Genomic DNA, 22,345 nt, shown 5'->3' on the forward strand with positions numbered 1-22,345 from the left:
GAGAACTTTAGAGGACTTTAAAGAGGACTGATCAATGCATGAATTATCAGCCTGTCTCCATTTTGCATCCTGCAAGATAGAGTCATCCGTATACTTTCGAGTGATTCTCACAGAAAAAACAACAACATATTTTACACTTACATTATAAAATGTCTGCTAACTTTATATGTTAGACCTACACAGAAGTGTATCTGACCACATTGCCAAAAGCTGCTAAAACTCATTATGATTTAAAAGCCAAGGCTCGCTGTGTAGAACGTTCCACGGCAGTAACTCTGTGAATGGTACTAACAGGCAGGCTCCTCCTAATAAACTAAATAAACTATTGTGTCCAAACTTTAAAGGGCAGAAAATAACAGGCCCACTTAACTTTGAACACATACTGTAAGCTTTTTATAAGGGTCACCCCAGCAGGTGGACCAGTACAGTGGCCAGTGTAGTGTAAGGCAGACCCACCTAGTTTCAATTAGTATTTGTTTCCTTTCAAATACTTTATCTGCACTTAAATGAGCTTTCCTGGCGCAATCAAACCAATGGAATTGTCTAAAAATTGGCTAAATCTGCCCATCTGACACTCCAGGCAGGCTCAATTAAACGCTCAAATGTACCAAACTTGAAATTTTATTTCCAGGCACTAGCATTTTGTCCCTTTCTAAATTGGTTTAGAAATGATTGTTCCGCTCCCTGGCTGAGTATATGGTGTCTCCTATTGCCCTGGAAGAGGTGGTCTTCACTGATATATCCCTTAAACACTACGCTTTGGTCCTATTATTGCTCACACAATCTCTATTTGGTGCAAAATAAAAAAAAAACTATGCAACTGGGAATCAAATGGCATGAAAAAAATGGTATGAAAAAAATAATTATGCACTCACTAACTGTAAGTCGCTCTGGATAAGAGCGTCTGCTAAATGACTAAAAATGTAAATGTAAATGCATGCCCATACTCCAATATTTTTACAATAATGCCTTGTGATCTTGGGGGTGGCCTTTTGCATACCCCCAATGGTCCAAATGTGAAATCCGTTACTTGCCGATATCATGGACAGTAATGGTTTGAGAACATTCGAAGACTTGAAAGACACATACACATTACCAGGCAACTCATGTTTTCTTTATTTACAACTACGCTGGCCTATGGAGTCCCTTGAGAAACCCAACTACCGAACCATCCAATGATGGTATTTATAAATAAATTATCTGGGCTCCTGAAAGGACTTCTCCCTATAATATATAAACAACTTTTGGAAAGCTCATATTCTGAGCTAACCATTCAAAAAGTATGGTCCACAGATCTAAGTGAATCTGAACAACCCTTGAACTGGAAAAAAATATGGAAAAATTTGACATTGGCATCCCGTAATCCGAACCATCAACTTATACACTTAAGTTGGTTTAGAGACTGCATTTAACACCAAAGAAACGTTTTACGATGAAATTGGCCCCAACTCTCGACTGGTCACTGTGTCCCCTAAATCATGTAGGCGCATTCCTTCATATGACGTGGGAATGCCGTGCAGTTAAATGCTTCTGGGACAAAGTTACAAAATTCATTTTGAAGTGCATGAATTGAAATACACAATCCTTTGCATCTACTGACAAGCAAGTGGTGTACAAAAGTGTGGAAAACAAGGTTTCCGGGTGGGGGGCAGGAGGTGGGTGTTTGGATGGAGACATGTTGGATGGGTGGTGTTGGGGGAATGGGGTGGGAGGTTGGGGTTGGAGGCTCACTTCTTCTCTTTTTTTCCCTGTTACATACTACATTTATTATTACTTTTTGGCTCTGTGGTATGATCATTGTGATCAATGCTTTGTATTTGTGTAAAAATGTTTATTCTGTTCGAGTGGCAGCCCACGGGTGGATGCGAGCGATGAAATTATATGAATTTGTGCATTGTGCCTGTAGAAACCCCCACCCCCCCTCCCTCCCAACAAGAAAATTACCAAGTGAATAAAGATTTGGTCACAAAAATAAACAAGTATTTGAAGGGAAACTATTAGGCGAGGCCTTTCCCACCCTCCACTCTCCCTCCTACACTTCCTGTGGGCGCGGTCAGCACGGTCCACCCCTGCACCCCAGAGTCGGACCACCGGCGGATGGGCCACTCCACCACTCCACACCGGATTAGCAGATTACACGGCACTGTTAAAGGACAGAATCTTGGCCTTCCCAGACTTCCCCTCTTTTTCCCCTGTCCTGCCAGTGCCTCCCCTGCTGCTTCACCTTTGAAACGCTCTTTCCCATGACTGCACACAAAGAGGCACCGTTTAAAAGAGAAACTCTTCCCCCATACACACACACAGCACCTTCCCTTCCGTCTAGGTCTGGGCTCCTTTATATTCCCCACCCGACCACTCACTCTACTCTGCAGGCCCTGCCCCAGTCACACAGGTTAGCCATTACATTAGTCATTAGCATGAGAAAACACTATGCAGAAAAAGTCAGTTCACTCAAACTAAGGAAGGCTAGGAATTTGAGGTCAGTGCCTTTTTGTATCGTTGACAGAGAATATTTTGCATGGCAGGTTGGAGTGAGATGACATGATGGAATGGTGAAGTGTGTTTAGCCAACCTAATAAGCTGTCTAGCTGCCTGGCAGTTGATTCTCTGAAACAACTCATTGGCCCAGGTCCATTAGAGCTCTGAGCCCTTTCCTTAGCTCTTCAGTGTCCACGGATCTGACAGGACATTTCGATAGGTAAAAGCAACATGATGATCTTACACCAAGCCACGTGACGCTAACGTCAAGCTAACATCATGTTGCATTCACATAAACAGTTCTTTTCAACTTTATGAAGAAACAGGCAAATTAACTACTTCAATGTTATTTGAATTCCCTACGTAAACTCATTACATAAAGGTAGGACTTGGTTTACTTTGCTATCGCCTAAGAATGTTGGGATATAATAAGAGAAAACACATTTTGAAATAAAAACTCCTGTGGGTGAAAGATATTGGCTCCAGATTAAAGCCATCTATCGTGGGCCTTTTAAACACAATGCTACTCCAAGTCCAAGAGTGAATGAATTCTCATGAAAATATTCCCAAAATATCCTTCTTCCAGCCAACAACCATGTTTACCCTTGGAGATCCCTCTATCCCTCTCCCCGGTCCTTTGCATATCAATGAGCTGCTTAGCGTGGAGTCAAGAATTAGCTTTTCCTCCTTTTCATTTCTGCACTGAGCTGCCTGTCCGTCACACTGAGGGAAGACAGGCAACCTTTTTCTCCTGATCCCCCCCCCACTCCTATTTGTGAGCCGCTCTGAAGCCTGGCATTCCAACTATGCTTTATTTAAGAGAGACTGAAAATCCCCCACAGTGCAACCTCTCGCTGGCGGCCAAGATACGCTGGTATTAGCCAGACAGCTGAGACTGAGACTAGTGGCCTGCTCAGCGCTGCAGCCCTGTTTAGCATGGCCTGGGTAGCTCCATCGGCCCAGGGAGCTGGAGGATTTACAGGCCTCAAAATGGCCGAACTGAACAGGCTCTTCAGCACACCTGTCAGTAGGTAGAATGGAGGCAAACTTTAACCTAGCATCAAGGACAAGAGCACTTTGTTTAGCTTCGCTAGCATCCTAATCCTGAATGAATGGCGTTCGAACGGAAGGCTTGGAATGGGACGGTTGACTTTTTCCCTGAGCTTCTGAAACACGATTAGCTCTCATAACTGACAGTGACGAGGAGTTGCTGTTGTAGTTCATGTGGAGGTTGACTACACAAGTGAGATGTTTTGAGCAACATAGTTTTCAGGGCAGATCTCTCACTCTCTATATCTGCATCCCAAATGGTACCCCGTTCCCTACATAGTGCAGTACTTTTGACCAGGGCCCATAGGGCTTTGGCCAAAAGTAGTGCACTATATAGGGAATAAGGTGCCCTTTGGGATGCAGACATAGAGAGTTAGAGATCTGCCCTGAAAACGATGTTGCTCAAAACATCTCACTAGTGCACATACTTGGGCAGGGCCTGTGGACAAATTCACTTGTCCTCCAAAACATGAAAGCAACATTATTTGTCAAATAAAATAATCTTATTACGCAGATATGTAATTAACTGTTTCAAAGGAATCTTTGATTACGGAGATAAAGCACAACCACCCGTCCAGGCATCTGTAGTGGTATTCCTCTTGGAAAAACAATGGTGTTTGCGTTGCGAGTTCAAAGTACCCGTTGTCCAACTCAATATCGTCATTGTAGGGTGAATGATTGGAGCAGACAGGATCAATGGCATCAACATGTCCATGGCTTTTCTATTTGGGCTTGTCTCTCTCTCTGGGCTGGGTGGAGGAGGGAAGATGCTGATTATAACATGTGTCAGCCTCACTAGAAGGACCAGAGGAACATCTTCATGCCAAAAGGCCGCCTGCGAAATTCAAAGAGGCCCAAGACCCAGTCTCCATTCACCATTCATTATGAATTATGTAGATTTAGGGCTCCTTGTGCTAAATAGATTCTGTCACAACAATGGCTCCTGGGAGAACACTTGATATTTGTTCCAGGAAGGTATTGTTCCCCTCCAGAAGAGGAGGTTCAGACGGGAGATGGGTTTATTGTTAAAAGTTGGGCCCTAAGCTTTGGCGGTTCCCTTGCTCTATCCCCTCTCGTGTACCCCCTCCCTACCCTCCTCCCTCCTCCTTCCTTCCCTCCCCTCCTCCCTCCTTTCTACTAAAAACCAAGTCCTCATTTGGAACCCCCAGTGGGAGGGAGGGATCTTGGTACGACGCTGCACGGTTCGTCCCAGCCACGCTTCACGCTCAGTCTGTTCACGTTTTGTTTAGGTCAACATCAAACAAGGCTCCCCCTTCTTTCACGTTACTGCAGCACTGAGTGGTTTAGCATAATTGAGTATGATGGGTAAAGACAGCTCCCAGTTCTCTCACCAGTCTCTCCAGTCTTCAGGTCTGCCTGACAATAACCAGTTAGGAGTTCTGCACAGCGTGGGTCATCTCTCATGCAAGCGTGCCCTGAAGGTTCAGGCCCATTGACGCTAAACAAGGCCAATTAATCGGGGCAAACATATTGGGACTTGAGCACAAAGTTCAGATGGATCCTGACACACAATGTACTGTATGCAGTAAAATACTAACATCAGTAACAATAACAGACAAATAACATACCACTCAATTATATAACCGCTAGCCACTGTTTGGCTAGCAGACTCCACTTACTCGAATCTGCATTTGGGGAAACAGCAGCACTGTTCGCCCCAGCGCCTTTGTTATAGTTTTGGTTTTGTTGACGAAGCAGAGGAGAGGAGCATCCGGCAGCGTCGTAAAAAACGTTTCAGTCCATATTCTGCTGTTCTATCGAGCGTGCAAAGATGTAAGAGGGGAAAAACTGTGTTTGTTGTTTGCAGTAACTTCTTTATTATTGGAATATCCCAAACGGACGTGGCAGTTTCACCAATTAAGGATTCTAGCTTTAAGGCAAAGATTAGCCCTTCCCAGCTCCTGCCATGCATGTTGGTACATAGGGCAGGATGTCACATTAATTCTGGCTGGTCCTAGACAACTTTAATCCAACATTGTTCTGTGAGTGGCAGATTCGAGGGGTGTCTTAATCTAATCCAATGGATACATTTTCAATCTTGGTTTCAAATCCTTAATCCAAGATGGGAGGCATGCAGGAGGTCATACGTGGATTGAAGGGAGGGGGTCTGTTAAATGTAATCTAACAGTCAAATTGGCCATCCTTGGTTGCAGTTACTACATTTATGATGACATAAATAGATGTTATACTGTCCTTTTCGATATCTAATAGCTACAAAGCTATGATGTTCAATGAATTCTTAATGATATGTTAAGCAGGATAAATAAGGGACTGTGTTGCAAATACAACACTTATTTAATGCTGCAATCAGCAATCAACAATAACAAAGTGTTTTCCCTGCCCCTGTTTCAGTAAAAAGCTTAGGGATGGGGCTGGATAAATGATTCACTCTCAAATTCATAGATGGATGCAAGGACTGACCATTCATGATATCAAAATCATAGTTTTAACCATGTTTTGTGGCTATATAGTGTTTGTTTACATTTACTTTGTTTACAAACACTGGAGTAAAACAAGCTTATATTTTGGGTTCTGATGGGGTACGACAATTGAACTAAGCTCATGAGACTTTTATAAGTTATATTCTTTAAGAATCTATGTGTATATGTCCTTAATTTATAAGTCTAAAACTGGATGTAGCAACTGCAGATTGCCCCTTTAAGGTTGTTTTGAGGTGTTGATTTCAAAGGCATGATCTGGATCCATTCCCACCCTCTTCAACTGTAGTACTGTGATGGGTAAAAGTCAACAGGTTAGTAAATGTTTGGACAGGTAGGTTGATATCCTGCTATCCTCTCCAAACGCTTACTTCCTCTCTAACAGATGCCTCCCAGGTCATTCTATTGAAGGCTACAGGAGACATGGCTACAGGGCTCACCTTTGTTAGGACAGAAAAAAGTATGTTTACCAGATTACCTCATGTTTGTCGTGGTGTGTGAGGTCAACTGTGGTGGCAGAGTAAATAAAGCTTGCTAGTGTTCTCACGTGTCGAGGCTCAAGTACGATCAACCAAACAAACAAGCAAACTAATCACAAAGGTTCAACTTCCGGCATTGACAGCATTTCTCTGACTGAATTGTCAATTAAGGCTGACAATAGCTTATCAATGTGTACTTCAAAAAAACAACAACTATAATATATATATATATATATATATATATATATATATATATATATATATATATATATATATATATTTATATAACTCTTTCCTCACAAACTTGATCTGAACAGTACTGTACTACCTCATGACAAACCCCATGGGAAAACATATGTTGAAAGATCAGACAGATCAGTCTAGTACTGTATAATGTTATGTCAGCAGCAACTCACAGCCAGTTCTCGCACATCACTCCTTCCATGACTAAACAGAGAGATAAGCCTGTATTGTGTTTATTCCTCCCACACTGTGTCTCACAGGCACTGCAGCTGCATCCAATATGGCACCCTATTCACTACCCTATTCACTACCTTCACTGCTATCTGGTCAAAAGTTGTGCACTATATGGTGTCTCACAAATGCCGCCCTAATGGGGCCCACATACACCAGCCAGTCAGCATGTATCTGCACATGTGGTGAAGGGGCTCCTTCTCTTACTCAGATGGACCCCCTTCCTGGAACAAATTCGCCCAGGCCTTACCAGCGCCCATAACCATAAATCTACTCACTGGGAGGAACAGAGACAGAGAGGGGGAGAGAGTTGGAGGGGTAGAGAAAGCGAGAGAGAGAGAGAGAGAGAGAGAGAGAGAGAGAGAGAGAGAGAGAGAGAGAGAGAGAGAGAGAGAGAGAGAGAGAGAGAGAGAGAGAGAGAGAGAGAGGGAGAGGTGAGGTGAGGTGAGGTGAGGTGAAGGGAGAGAGAGAGAGAGAGAGAGAGAGAGAGAGAGAGAGAGAGAGAGAGAGAGAGAGAGAGAGAGGTGAAGGGAGATAGAGAGAGAGGTGAAAAGAGAGAGAGGGAGAGAGGGAGAGAGGAAGGGAGGGGGGACACAAAACCTCCCTTAGGTTCCACGTTGGAAACAAAACATCCTACAAATCTTCACTCTGAGTGTGGTAGGCCATTAAAGTCTACAAACCAGCACGGAGAAGCCAGAGGATGGCCACCCGCAGCCTGCACGCGCTCACACCGCACAGGGTGCCTCCTTCTGCTGCTTCTTCTACAGGCAGATTTTACCCATGCTCCTCCGCTCCCTTTGTTTACTATATTTCAATCCATGTTTTCCCTCCGTGGAGGGATAAAAACTCCGGCCATATGTCACCTCGGCCCACACTTCAATCCCCTACTGAGAAGTTAATCTGCAGAACCACCTCTCGTATGGTCGTTATACGTGATGAGGTCAATGCCCTGCTGGTTTATACAAGACCAGAACAAAAAAAAAACAATTAAGCTAATGTAAGAAATCCTTTCAATCAGCTTATTAGCAATTTAGTTGAGTGTAGAGTAGGCTATGCTTCAAAAGAAGCCTGTAAAATCACCACAAAAAAAAACAATTTACTGGCTTTCTCATGTTCTGGTCTGTGTAGTACATGCAGATAGATTGTCTAAGGGAGTGTCTGAACTGATGAAGTCAAGGCAAACCATTCTGGACTAGGCTAGGTTAATTTACAGTGGCTTTAAATACGGATACGCTCTCAGCGGTCATAAAATGAGCTTTTTAAATGAAGAATCAGCTGGAGACGCTTTACAGTGGAGCTCAGACCCACAGGGAATTCTCCAAACAGTGCCTCACTGGCTACAGCCATTCACACAGTCTGTAACCGACCGCCAGTGAACAGACCATCAGGGGCTAATTTTAGGTTGGTATTTCACAAGGAGTGATTTTGACCACAAATCACTAAAAAGCATTTAGGCTTTTCTCAAAGGACCCACGACAGAGCCACTTTCCCACAAAGCTTTGGTATCGTGAAGGAGGCTCCCATGAATTACTCACATAGACAACGTCAGACATATTAGACAGAGAGTCTTACTATGTGTAACGCAACACCTGGATAGATGTTCTCAACAGCTACCTGTTAGACATCCATTCACACTGTGAGAAAATCATGTGTAGGAACAACTCACCCTTATCAGTAGCACAAGTCGTGAAGTCATCTAGTAACAAATGAGTCATACACACACTAATGTGTTCTAAACATGAGGGGGTGAGTAAGACAGACGGGAGACGAGAAAAGGAGAAAGTGTTGAAATAGAAGTTTGACTGCAGTTGTGGTTGTGGACAAAGTCCAGAGAAAATGTCAAACTAATGTTAAACACACACACACACACACACGCGCAAACATAGGCCAGTAAGTCACGAGGGATACACGCTTTAAATCCATCAATTAAAAGTGTGGATATTGTGACATAACTGGTGATAGCGAAAGCGACCATGAAAAGGTGTGATCATATGCTGAGATATGTGAAGTATGTAAAGCTATAACAGGGCTTGATCTTATAAAGTACAGTACAATTGTATCTTATCTTTTCTTATCTTCTTATCTTTTATCATATGTTTTAGTGCATTTCTGGGATTCCTGAGATAAAACATAGACACTTCAGCCAGTGAGGATGTACATACTAGACTACATTGCATCTCAGGATCAAAATCAAAGGGCTTTTCACCCTGCCTTTGTATAGCAAATACATGACCACATTCTACCTCTCAACCCCACTGCTCCTTACACCGGCTACCCCTCAAAACATTCTGCAACGGGGGGCAGAAAATCACATTTAGCTGATCAGAGGGACCGGAACCCCCATCTCTACGGCATATTGTGGTGCAGCTTGGGGTAGGGGAGGTCTTTAATCCCTCTTCATGGACTCTGTCTGCTCTGTGCCCCACAATGTGTGTGGAGTGTCTGTGGAGGGTCTCCTCTTAAACAAAAAACACACACACACACACACACATACATACATACACTCTCAGAACCCCTATGTGCTCATTGCTCAAAGGCATTCCCTGTCCAATGTAAGAATGATTAATTTACTTTTCCTCTCAAATGAAAATGGGGGTCAAATTAAACTTCAATGGAACAGCAGAACCTCACAGTAATCTTGAAAGCACTCGAAACAAGAGCAATAATTGATTTGGTGCTTTTATCTTTTATGTTGTCTGAATTGGGAAGCTCACTGTTGGACCGGAACCTCTCAGTTTGAGGTCAGAGAGAGATTTAAAATTAATGAGAAGAAAATTAAACTCATGGAAAGAGCTTGGTTGACTAAAGTACAGACCAATCAAGTCAACCATCCAGCAGGACCACATAGGCCTAATGCAACTATAGTGTGAAAAAGTCTGGTTCTAATTTACATTTTCCCATTTACATTTTTGTCATTTAACAGGCGCTCTTGTCCAGAGCGACTTACAGTAGTGAGTGCATACATTTTCATATGTTTTTCATAATTCACAACGTTTTAAAGAGACAGGTCCAAGATATTATTCCAGAATGTTGTAAATCTCAAAACAAAAAACTAGACAAGGGAAATAGGCTTTTCATCTATAAATCCACCATTAATTTGTGATGACAGCAACCATTTTAAATGGGGAGTAAAGCAACAGTCAGCCGCGTGGACACCAGTGACACCATTGGCTCCTATAGAGGTTATCACCACCCTCCATTGACCCCCCACCCAACACCATCATCTCATCAAAACAGCCCCCATCATTGGCCAAAAAACATTCATAGTTATCAATGGTTCAAAGCACTACCATTTGGCAAAGAACACACTTCACAAAATGACTTTACAAAGAATATCACAAAAAAAAAATCACAATTTTCATTTTTTAAGTTTATACTTTTTTTTTACCAAGTGTCCACACATTTAGCAACTGTTGATCTAAGGCACTAAAGCAACAAGTGAGCATTTGTTCTGCTGGAATGCAGGGTATGCAGAGAGAGAGAGAGAGAGAGAGATAGAGAGAGGGGGATGGGAGGGGGGATAAAACTAGCCTACAGCGGAGAGTCAGAGAAGCTTTTTTCCCACCCCTATCAAAATGATTAGCTGTGCCTATAGCAATGGCCAACATGGTACAGGTCAATATTGATACAGCAGTTAAAAATACACTCAGGATCTCCACCAATAGTTTTCACTGGGGAGAGAGGGGGAAAGAAAGGTAGCTGCTGGACTGAGAGGCAGGAGCTAAGAAAGGGGGAAAAAAAGAACAAAGGATTCTTAGAGTATGAACAGTGAACATCAAATAAATGATAGGAAAGATACTGTATGTCTCATGAGAAGAGAGAGAGATAAAACGTACATGTGTTTTGCTCAAAACACCATGCACGTTAGAGTATAATAAGGCAGATGCTAAATACAGTATACAAAATATTGCCATTCAAAAGAGCATTAAGAATGTTTTCTGATCAAAAGACCTACCTGTATCTAAGTGTGAGTGAATCTTAAGATAATACCAGGTAGACTAAAATTCCCTTTACATTCTAAGACACCACCACAACTACCACTGTGTGCAAACCAGAGCTTGCCTGTAGCTTACATGTATCTGATTGAAGAGCCAGTTGGTCAGCGTTTAAACTCAGAAAAACAGACACTCGTGGTCAGGGCATTTGAAAGCAGCCCAACCCCAGACTAACAGACTGTTCTGTCTGCTCTCTCAGAGTGTTGCTGAAGGCCTGGGTCACACCACTGACAGGAGAGGCTTTACATAGAGCCTGGAGTTTCTCCCGGTGGTCAGACAAAACTCCTGGCCCTACCCATACAGACATACACATACACTGCCACAGTACAGCCAGGAGGGTCACGTCTTGGACCAAGCCTCCACACTGACATAGTGGTCTGTTAGCCTCAACACTGCACATCTATACAGATGCCATATCTCAGGGTTCCCCAACTGGTGGCCCGTGGGCCGAATTTGGCCCCCCAAGTTTTCAGAGCAAAAACATTATTTTCATTGTTGGATGTAGAAACACCAGGAAATCAGCTCCAAGTGATTTTAATTTAAGAAATGTGTTCCCAAGTATTCCTACGCATAACAGAGAGACGTGATTGTAGACAAATCTAAGCAAGGTTAGAAATTATTATGTTTTAGTCAAACATTATATCTGTTTGGGCTTCTTGCGGTCAATTTGCAGTCTACAAATTATTTGTAATTATGTTCCGGCCCCCCGACCATCTGCTCAAGAAAGAAATCGGCCCGCGGCTGAATCTAGTTAATGATCCCTGCCGTATCTTAATTTGATCATCCTGTTGTTGCAGGAATTGTCCTGCATAGCAGAAAATGCTAACTTGTAGTGTATACAAGGTTTAAAAAGGCTTCTAATGTTTGCAATTTCAACTTAATAATGTCAGATTTGCCCTAATGAAAAATGTATCAACTCCTACAAAAAATGCCCATTATTTACAATCCACATAACCATTCACATTTCCTGTTGCTGCATAATTATTTTCCTGCTGTGTGACACTAACTCAAATTAAGATACGGCATATGTACGTGACATTAGTTACAAAACATACTGAACAAGCTAACCTCAAACTGACAGAGGATATTCATCAACATACAGAACAGATTTACTGTATGTTCATACATGATAAGGCACATCTAATGCACCTTTTTCATAAGGGGGAATACATTTCCCGTAGCACCCTGTTCTCTTCAGCATGATCAAGTCATTTTCTGTTGGTGTTGTTTTTCATTCTTAAATGGCTGACACACAAAACAACCATCATTCTGCCTCAGTGAGCCAGCAGAGAACGAGATAAACAGCACACACCTGTCCTGTCCAGCCCATCAGAGCACAAATACAGTGCATTACATTACAGTACACACACAACAGTCTTTAAAAAGATCAAGAAATATCAGGCTGCATCCACAAAAGATACCTTGAACGGCATGAGCCTCTATCTAACTGGGAAAAACAGTTAGTCCATTACTAACATGAAGAACAAGAAGAATGATCAGATATCAAGTTTGAGGAATAAACATAATGTAGAATCACACAGTTTGACTAACACCTGAATTGATAGGAATCACAGCATCATTTTACATATATAAACAAAATAGCTGTTTCTTGATCATGCTCACTAGCAGGGAGATTATATCTTTAACCATAGAGACATCCTCCTTAACCATGCAAAATATCCTAATGAAGATAACATGCAATAAAGCTCCATTCTTACCAATGATTACACAATATATTGCACTCACTGACCTCCAAGACTGGTCAGAGCACCAAACGGCAGTTGTGACCCCGACTAGGGCGAACCCCACAGAAGTAATCCCAACCGATTACTGACATGTCCATCACAAGTGGCCATTGGACAAGGTCATGACCTCCCAGGATATGTAAAAAGTACTCCACATTGTTAAGACATCATTATGAAAGTCATCTCAAAGCCTGGACAACCAAAACATGTTAAAACAAACTGCAAAAAAAGCTCAGAAATGACTGCAACCAACTGATAATCACCATTTAAGGTGACATACATTTTCCAAAAAAACGTAAAAACGGCATTTAAAAAAATCTTACTGGAGCTGGCTGTGGGGTTCCCCAGGGATCGGTCCCAGGGCCATTGCTATTCTTACATGGGAAAGTATATATCCAGCCAAAACTGCCAGTTAGCTACAAGTATGCTAGTCTGGAGAAGCTACTGCTTGAGACAATGGGTGTCAGACTCACATCACTGACCGTGAATACAGAGCTCTGTTGTCAAGGTCCAAGAGTCCAGACCTGAACATTACATTACTATGCTTTGCGTGGCAAGGAGCTGGAAAGGGAAAAAGGGAGAGGAGGATTCCCTCTCTCTCCATTAATGGTTAGGGTAATGAGAATCACTAGCTTTTGTGAAGAACAGCATAGACAATACAGTCATAAATTGATAGGGGATTTAAATCACTTCCAATCACACCATAAGCCAGTGATTCACAACAGCAGTGTGTTATTACACTTTGCTAAAGCCCTACCCTGCCCTCCCAAACGCTAACAATCACACTTTGAAGATGGTCAGTGACCCGAAACACAAATCATTTTGATATGATCAATGTCGTGCAAGTTCATTTCCTCAATTCTATTTGTAGAGAGTAGAGTGACTCAAGTGTTGGTTTGTGAGCGTGAAGATGAGAATGTAGTCATTAACATGTTTAAGTGCCATTAAACAATGACTGATCTGACTTTATAGCCTACTTTGCACAAAGCGAACAAGAGCTAGATTTGGACCCTAAGACATAACTTTGTAATTCAACAATTACATGATTTTATTAGGGCTGTCAGAGTTTCATCAGTTAAATTGAGTTAAATTTGTGTAATTTTTGTGAACAATATATATTTTTTATCCCAATTAATCGCATTGTCTGAAAGCATTTAAAATACACTGGAAACATCTAAATTACATAATCTATACAGCTAAAAACAACAATACAATGTCAAAACAAGTTGACATTGAGGTTAAAGAAAGTGTACTTTACCAATTTACCAGATTTTGCTTACCGTTAACTTGGACAAAATCAAGACGTCAATTTTCTTTTAATGTTTTTAGTATAAAAAAATGTTAAATTACAGCTTCATTTTAGCAAATTCGATTAATCACAACAAATTCTGTGATTAACTCGATTAAATTTTTTACATAATTTGAAAGCCTTAGATTCTACACAAAACATTTACCAAACGATTTGCCTAATTTAGCATGTTGTGGAGTGCATCCTCATCGTCACTTCGCAGAAATAACTTCACCTGTTCTCCTGTCATACATTCCTTGTAGTTTCTCAATCCTCTTCACTCAGAGTTAATATTTGTTTGTGGTAACATGGGTCTCAGGCCCTTCCTTCTCTCTCTACTGCTCTGTATTCAATTTCCTTCAGGGCACTTTTTCTCCTTTCGCAAATCTGCCCTTTCCTGTATTTAGCCTAACTGTGGTCAGTTACTGGAATGCTTCATTAGAGTCACATGTTATGGTTTCAGTAACCACATTTACATAATGGTGTGTATATTGGGCTTCAAGCACCAAGCAACGTAGTTAATTAGCAGTAGAGCAAGGTCATGAACATTGCCTCAGGTGGTTTCAATTCAACACTGCAGTGTAAATAAGGTTTGCTAACTCACTGACAGATATTTAAAGGCATAGAAGATATAGGACTTAAACGTTTCTAATAGCTGGTGTGCTAGGTAGGTTTTAGATTTGGCTTTGCAGCACAGACAGGCAATCTGAACTGGTTCCATGAACTCACACACTTGATTAAATAAATCTATGACGCAAGCTGCATGAACAAATTTGTACTATGACAGCAATGCAAACGTGTCACATACTTGAGTGCCTGCCTGAGCATTTGTTGTTAAGACTAATTTGTATGAGTGGCATTAACAGGAAGTTCACCGCAGACAGACAAAACAAGTTCCATTTGTAGAGGACACCTAATTATACCAGGCGGTGTCAGAGGAAGGCCCTAAAAATTGTCAAAGACTCTAGCCACCCAAGTCATTGACTGTTCTCTCTGCTACCGCACGGCAAGCGGTACCGATGCACCAAGTATGGAACCAACAGGACCCCGAACAGCTTCTACAGTGGCTTGCGAATGTATTCACCCCCTTGGCATTTTTCCTATTTTGTTGCCATACAACCTTAAAATAGGTTTTTTGGGGGTTTGAATCCTTTGATTTACACAACACGCCTACCACTTTGAAGATGCAAAATATTTTTTATTGTGAAAAAAACAAGAAATATGACCATAAAACACTAAACTTGAGCGTGCATTACTATTCACCCCCCCCCAAAGTCAATACTTTGTAGAGCCACCTTTTGCAGCAATTACAGCTGCAAGTCTCTTGGGGTATGTCTCTATAAGCTTGGCACATCTAGCCACTGGGATTTTTGCACATTCTTCAAGGCAAAACTGCTCCAGCTCCTTCAAGTTGGATGGGTTCCGCTGGTGTACAGCAATCTTTAAGTCATACCACAGATTCTCAATTGGATTGAAGTCTGGGCTTTGAATAGGCCATTCCAAGACATTGAAATGTTTCCCCTTAAACCACTCGAGTGTTGCTTTAGCAGTATGCTTAGGGTCATTGTCCTGCTGGAAGGTGAACCTCCGTCCCAGTCTCAAATCTCTGGAAGACTGAAACAGGTTTCCCTCAAGAATTTCCCTGTATTTAGCGCCATCCATCATTCCTTCAATTCTGACCAGTTTCCCAGTCCCTGCCAATTAAAAACATCCCCACAGGATGATGCTGCCACCACCATTTTCCTTGATGGCCAAAAAGCTCAATTGCAGAGTACCTTCTTCCATATGTTTGGGGAGTCTCCCACATGCCTTTTGGCGAACACGAAACGTGTTTGCTAATTTTTTTCTTTAAGCAATGGCTTTTTTCTGCCCACTCTTCCGTAAAGCCAGCTCTGTGGAGTGTACGGCTTAAAGTGGTCCTATGGACAGATACTCCAATCTCCGCTGTGGAGCTTTGCAGCTCCTTCAGGGTTATCTTTGGTCTCTTTGTTGCCTCTCTGATTAATGCCCTCCTTGTCTGGTCTGTGAGTTTTGGTGGGCGGCCCTCTCTTGGCAGGTTTGTTGTGGTGCCATATTCTTTCCATTTTTTAATAATGGATTTAATGGTGCTCCGTGGGATGTTCAAAGTTTTGGATATTTTTTTATAACCCAACCCTGATCTGTACTTCTCCACAACTTTGTCCCTGACCTGTTTGGAGAGCTCCTTGGTCTTCATGGTGCCGCTTGGTTGGTGGTGCCCCTTGCTTAGTGGTGTTGCAGACTCTGGGGCCTTTCAGAACAGGTGTATATATACTGAGATCATGTGACAGATCATGTGACACTTAGATTGCACACAGGTGGACTTTATTTAACAAATTATGTGACTTCTGAAGGTAATTGGTTGCACCAGATCTTATTTTGGCGCTTCATAGCAAAGGGGGTGAATACATATGCATGCACCACTTTTCCGTTATTAATTTTTTTGAATTTCTTGAAACAAGTAATTTTTTTCATTTCACTTCACCAATTTCGACTATTTTGTGTATGTCCATTTGTTACGATCGTCTAATGAGGAGGACCAATGCGCAGCGTTGAAGGTGAACATGACTTTATTAAATTAAAGCCTAAACACGAAAACAACAAACAATGACGAAACGTGAAGTCCTCCGTTACAATGACTGACAAGGAACAAAAACCCACAACACTAAGGTGAACACTGACAGTTTAAATATGGCTCCCAATCAGAGATAACGAGCCGACAGCTGACACTCGTTACCACTGATTGGGAGTCACACGACCAAACAATGAAACACAACAAATTGCAACACAACCAAATGAACACACCCTGGCTCAAAATACACAGTCCCGGAGCCAGAGCGTGACAGTACCCCCCCCTAAAGGCGCGGACTCCGACCGCGCCTACACCCCAAATAGGGAAGGGCTGGGTGGGTATTGCTCCTCGGAGGCGGCTCCGGCTCCGGGCTTGACCACCACCCTACTACAATCCCCCCGCAGTGTCCCCAGTCCGATCTGACCCAGTTAGCTGGATCAGGACTGCCGACGTGCACCCCTGGCTTGGCGCGTGAGGCAGGAATGGACCGGACCTGGCAGACGATACGCACCCTTTGCATGGTGCGTGGAGCCGGAACAGGCCTCACCAGGCTGAAGACTCGCATCCCTGGCTTGGTGCGAGTAGCAGGAATGGGCTGAATCCGGCTGACGACTCGCACCCTTGGCTTGGTGCGAGTAGCAGGAATGGGCTGAATCCGGCTGACGACTCGCACCCTTGGCTTGTTGCGAGTAGCAGGAATGGGCCGGACTGGGCTGGCGACGTGCACCACAGACCTGGTGCGGAGAGCAGGAACGGGCAGAGCCGGGCTGACGAGACGCACCACAGGCTTGATGCGGAGAGCAGGCACGGGCAGAGCCGGGCTGACGACGCACACCACTGGCTTGGTGCGGGAAGCTTGGATGGGCCGGACTGTACTGGGGACACACACCACTGGTCCTACACCGGGATCTGGAACGGGCCGGACCGGACTGGCAACACACGCCAGTACCTCTCGCCGTGCCTCTACTTCCTCCATCCCCTCTTCGACCAGTGGCCCCCGTAACCCGGCGGCTTTCTCCGGCAACCCACTGGACCGCTCTATCGCGGCCTCCTGCTGGTCCGACGTCGTGAGCCCCCCCCTAAAAATTTTCGGGGCGTCTCTCCTACCCGTGGACCAGGTCTCCATATCCCCCGCCAGCCTCTCGCCCTTCTGCCATAGTGTCAAGCCCTTCTCCTCCTCACTCGGCTTGACCCAGTCCAGGAGGCGAAGGAGATCTGTGAGGGATCTCCCTGGCGACGGCTCCTGGACACGCTGCTTGGTCCCATCTTGGTGGGTTTTTCTGTCACGATCGTCTAATGAGGAGGACCAATGCGCAGCGTTGAAGGTGAACATGACTTTATTAAATTAAAGCCTAAACACGAAAACAACAAACAATGACGAAACGTGAAGTCCTCCGTTACAATGACTGACAAGGAACAAAAACCCACAACACTAAGGTGAACACTGACAGTTTAAATATGGCTCCCAATCAGAGATAACGAGCCGACAGCTGACACTCGTTACCACTGATTGGGAGTCACACGACCAAACAATGAAACACAACCAAATACAACACAACCAAATGAACACACCCTGGCTCAAAATACACAGTCCCGGAGCCAGAGCGTGACACCATTACATAAAATCCAAATAAAAGCCATTTAAATTACAGGTTGTAATGCAACAAAATAGGAAAAACGCCAAGGGGGATGAATACTTTTGCAAGGCACTGTACCTCCATGCCATAAGACTGCTAAATAGTTAGTTAAATTGTTAACTATCTACCTCAATTACCTTGTACCCCTGCACATCGACTTGGTACTGGTACCCTGTATATATAGCCAAGTTATCATTATTCATTGTGTATTTATTCCTTGTGTTATAATTTTTCTATGTATTCGTCATGTTATAATTTTTTTATTGTTTTATTATTTCTTGTTTCTTTCTCTCTGCATTGTTGGGAAGGACCGGTAAGTAAGCATTTCACTGTTAGTCTACACCTGTTGTTTACGAAGCATGTGACAAACACAATTGATTAGATGTTTTATTATTATTAAGTTATTAGTGATTTACCTATGATGAAAACCAAAATACATTTTCAATAGGTAATTTGTGAAGTCAAAACTGGTAATCAGTGGTAATCAGTGTTTGTGAAATATGTTGGTAGTAGCCTTAGGCTTAAATGAACCAGCACAACCCTGAGCAGAATGTATCCTCTTCCCCATGTTGATTTATTACTTTGATCAGTGAACCGGTGACCGACCCACTCAGAAGTCCCTCAAGCTGAAAAACACCAGTCACAAGTCCTGACTCTCCAAAACCCTGTCTGGTCCAGCCAGGTCAAGCACCCTGCCTGACCTCCCTCTCCTCTCCAGACAAAGGGTGAGATTCCTCAGAGGCCTGGACGACATGGCACTGCTCTACTGGGAGGGAGGAGAGGGGTACCACCACATCCAGCCAACCCCCCTCTCAGACAATCATTACCCAGGAGAGGGATTAGCGAACCTGGGTCCAAGCCAAGGGCCCGACCCAACAGCACCGGCAGCACAGGAATGCAATAATCACACAGGCAAGAGCAATCAACCCCTTTTTAATCTGCATTTACTCTTCCATTTTAAAAGCGTTTTCCCGATGGATTAGAAATGCACCACTTCAGATTACTGATGGGTTGAGGAGGAGGAAAGACCATTAATTACTGGAGTATATTACACTCTGGATGGAAGCTTGTGTGAAAATGGGCCCTCTGAAACCCTGATGCTAATTTTCATTATCACATACTTCAGGTTTTTAATTTAAACTGGAAGTAATTGTATTTAAAGGACATACAAGGAAGACTGTATAGAGTATATAGGATAAATATAAGACAGGCTCGGTGGGGAAACAGTTTTTTCTTCATTCCAGAGTGCTCCAGATCTCAACCACCTTCATGTCTGTCCTACCCCACCTTCCCCCTACTAAAATATGTAGAGTTGAAAAGCTAAAATAATCCCCTCTATCTCTCTGTCTCTCTCCCACTGAGCCGACCACATAAGGAATTCCTCATCTGGGAGGTTCTGCAGATGACTGTTTTGAATGACTACCTTTTGCAATATACTATATATATATATATATATATATATATATATATATATATATATATATATATATATATATATATATAAAATATATATATTTTTTTCGCCTATGTTACTAGCTTCAACAATTTTAGCAATGCAAACAACATCTAGAATTACAAGATATACAGTGCCCTCCGTTATCATTGGGACAGTGAAGCATGTTTTCTTCTTGTGGCTCTATACTTCAAAAGTATAGAAATCAAACAATGTCTATGAGGTTAAAGTGCAGACTGTCAGCTTTAATCTGAGGGTATTTTCTTCCATATCGAATGAACCGTTTAGAAATTACAGCACTTTCTGTACATAGTCCCCACATTTTAGGGGAGCAAAAGTACTGGGACAAAATCACTTATGTGTATTAAGGTAGTAAAAAGTTAAGTATTTGGTCCCATATTCACAGCATGCCATGACTACATCAAGCTTGTGACTCTACAAATTTGTTGGGTGCATTTGCTCTTTATTTTTGGTTGTGTTTCAGATTATATTGTGCCCAATAGAAATTAATGGTAAATAATGTGTTGTGCCATTTTGGAGTCACTTTTATTGTAAATAAGAATATAATATATTTCCAAACACTTCTACATGAATGTGGATGCTACCATGATTACAGATAATGCTGTATTAATTAATGTGACAAATAAAATATGATTTGAGTTGAAAATGTTAACCTCCCCTGTTATTGTGAGAGGTTAGCATGTCTTGGGGGTATGATATTTGTGCGTCTGTAACTTTCTCACTCATCATTATTCACGATTCATTCAAGATAATCTGTAATCATGGTAGCATCCACAAAAATGTAGGAATGTTTAGAAACATATTCTATTCTTATTTACAATAAAATATAACTCAAAAATGAAACAATGCATTATTTACCATTCATTTCTATCGGACACAAAATAATCTGAAACACAACCAAAACAAAGAGCAAATGCATCCAACAAATGTGTAGAGTCAAAAGCTTGATGCAGTCATTGAGTGCCACAGTGGCTTGCGAAAGTATTCACCCCCCTTGGCATTTTTCCTATTTTGTTGCCTTACAACCTGGAATTAAAATAGATTTTTTGGGGGTTTGAATCATTTGATTTACACAACATGCCTACCACTTTGAAGATGCAAAATATTTTTTCTTGTGAAACAAACAAGAAATATGACAAAAAAACACTAAACTTGAGCGTGCATAACTATTCACCCCCCCAAAGTCAATACTTTGTAGAGCCACCTTTTGCAGCAATTACAGCTGCAAGTCTCTTGGGGTGTCTCTATAAGCTTGGCACATCTAGCCACTGAGATTTTTGCCCATTCTTCAAGGCAAAACTGCTCCAGCTCCGTCAAGTTGGATGGGTTCCGCTGGTGTACAGCAAACTTTAAGTCATACCACAGATTCTCAATTGGATTGAGGTCTGGGCTTTGACTAGGCCATTCCAAGACATTTAAATGTTTCCCCTTAAACCACTCAAGTGTTGCTTTAGCAGTATACTTAGGGTCATTGACCTGCTGGAAGGTGAACCTCCGTCCCAGTCTCAAATCTCTGGAAGACTGAAACAGGTTTCCCTCAAGAATTTCCCTGTATTTAGCGCCATCCATCATTCCTTCAATTCTGACCAGTTTCCCAGTCCCTGCCGATGAAAAACATCCCCACAGCATGATGCTGCCACCACCATGCTTCACTGTGGGGATGGTGTTCTCGGGGTGATGAGAGGTGTTGGGTTTGCGCCAGACATAGCGTTTTCCTTGATGGCCAAAAAGCTCAATTTTAGGCTCATCTGACCAGAGTACCTTCTTCCATATGTTTGGGGAGTCTCCCACATGACTTTTGGCGAACACCAAACGTGTTTGCTTATTTTTTTCTTTAAGCAATGGCTTTTTTCTGGCCACTCTTCCGTAAAGCCCAGCTCTGTGGAGTGTACGGCTTAAAGTGGTACTATGGACAGATACTCCAATCTCCGCTGTGGAGCTTTGCAGCTCCTTCAGGGTTATCTTTGGTATCTTTGTTGCCTCTCTGATGAATGCCCTCCTTGCCTGGGCCGTGAGGTTTGGTGGGCGGCCTTCTCTTGGCAGGTATGTTGTGGTGCCATATTCTTTCAATTTTTTTATAATGGATTTAATGGTGCTCCGTGGGATGTTCAAAGTTTTGGATATTGTTTTATAACCCAACCCTGATCTGTACTTCTCCACAACTTTGTCCCTGACCTGTTTGGAGAGCTCCTTGGTCTTCATGGCGCCGCTTGCTTGGTGGTGCCCCTTGCTTAGTGGTGTTGCAGACTCTGGGGCCTTTCAGAACAGGTGTATATATACTGAGATCATGTGACAGATCATGTGACACTTAGATTGCACACAGATGGACTTTATTTAACAAATTATGTGACTTCTGAAGGTAACTGGTTGCACCAGATCTTATTTAGGGACTTCATAGCAAAGGGGGTGAATACATATGCACGCACCACTTTTCCGTTATACATTTTTTTGAATTTTTTTAAACAAGGGTTTTTTTTCATTTCACTTCACCAATTTGGACTATTTTGTGTATGTCCATTACATGAAATCCAAATAAAAATAAATTTAAATTACAGGTTGTAATGCAACAAAATAGGAAAATGCTAAGGGGGATGAATACTTTTGCAAGGCACTGTATAAATATAGGACCAAATACTTAACTTTTTACTACCTTAATACACATAAGAGAATTTGTCC

At 42.5% G+C, this 22,345-nt stretch overlaps 1 protein-coding gene across 2 annotated transcripts in view; it reads right to left on the reverse strand.

The window, feature by feature from the left end:
• Positions 1-22,345, reverse strand: part of arhgap29a (Rho GTPase activating protein 29a) — a 75,036-nt gene that overhangs the window by 47,397 nt on the left and 5,294 nt on the right. The gene's annotated exons all lie outside the window — the stretch shown is intronic.

This window comes from Coregonus clupeaformis, chromosome 34, assembly GCF_020615455.1.
Source record: "Coregonus clupeaformis isolate EN_2021a chromosome 34, ASM2061545v1, whole genome shotgun sequence".
Taxonomy (NCBI): domain Eukaryota; kingdom Metazoa; phylum Chordata; class Actinopteri; order Salmoniformes; family Salmonidae; genus Coregonus; species Coregonus clupeaformis.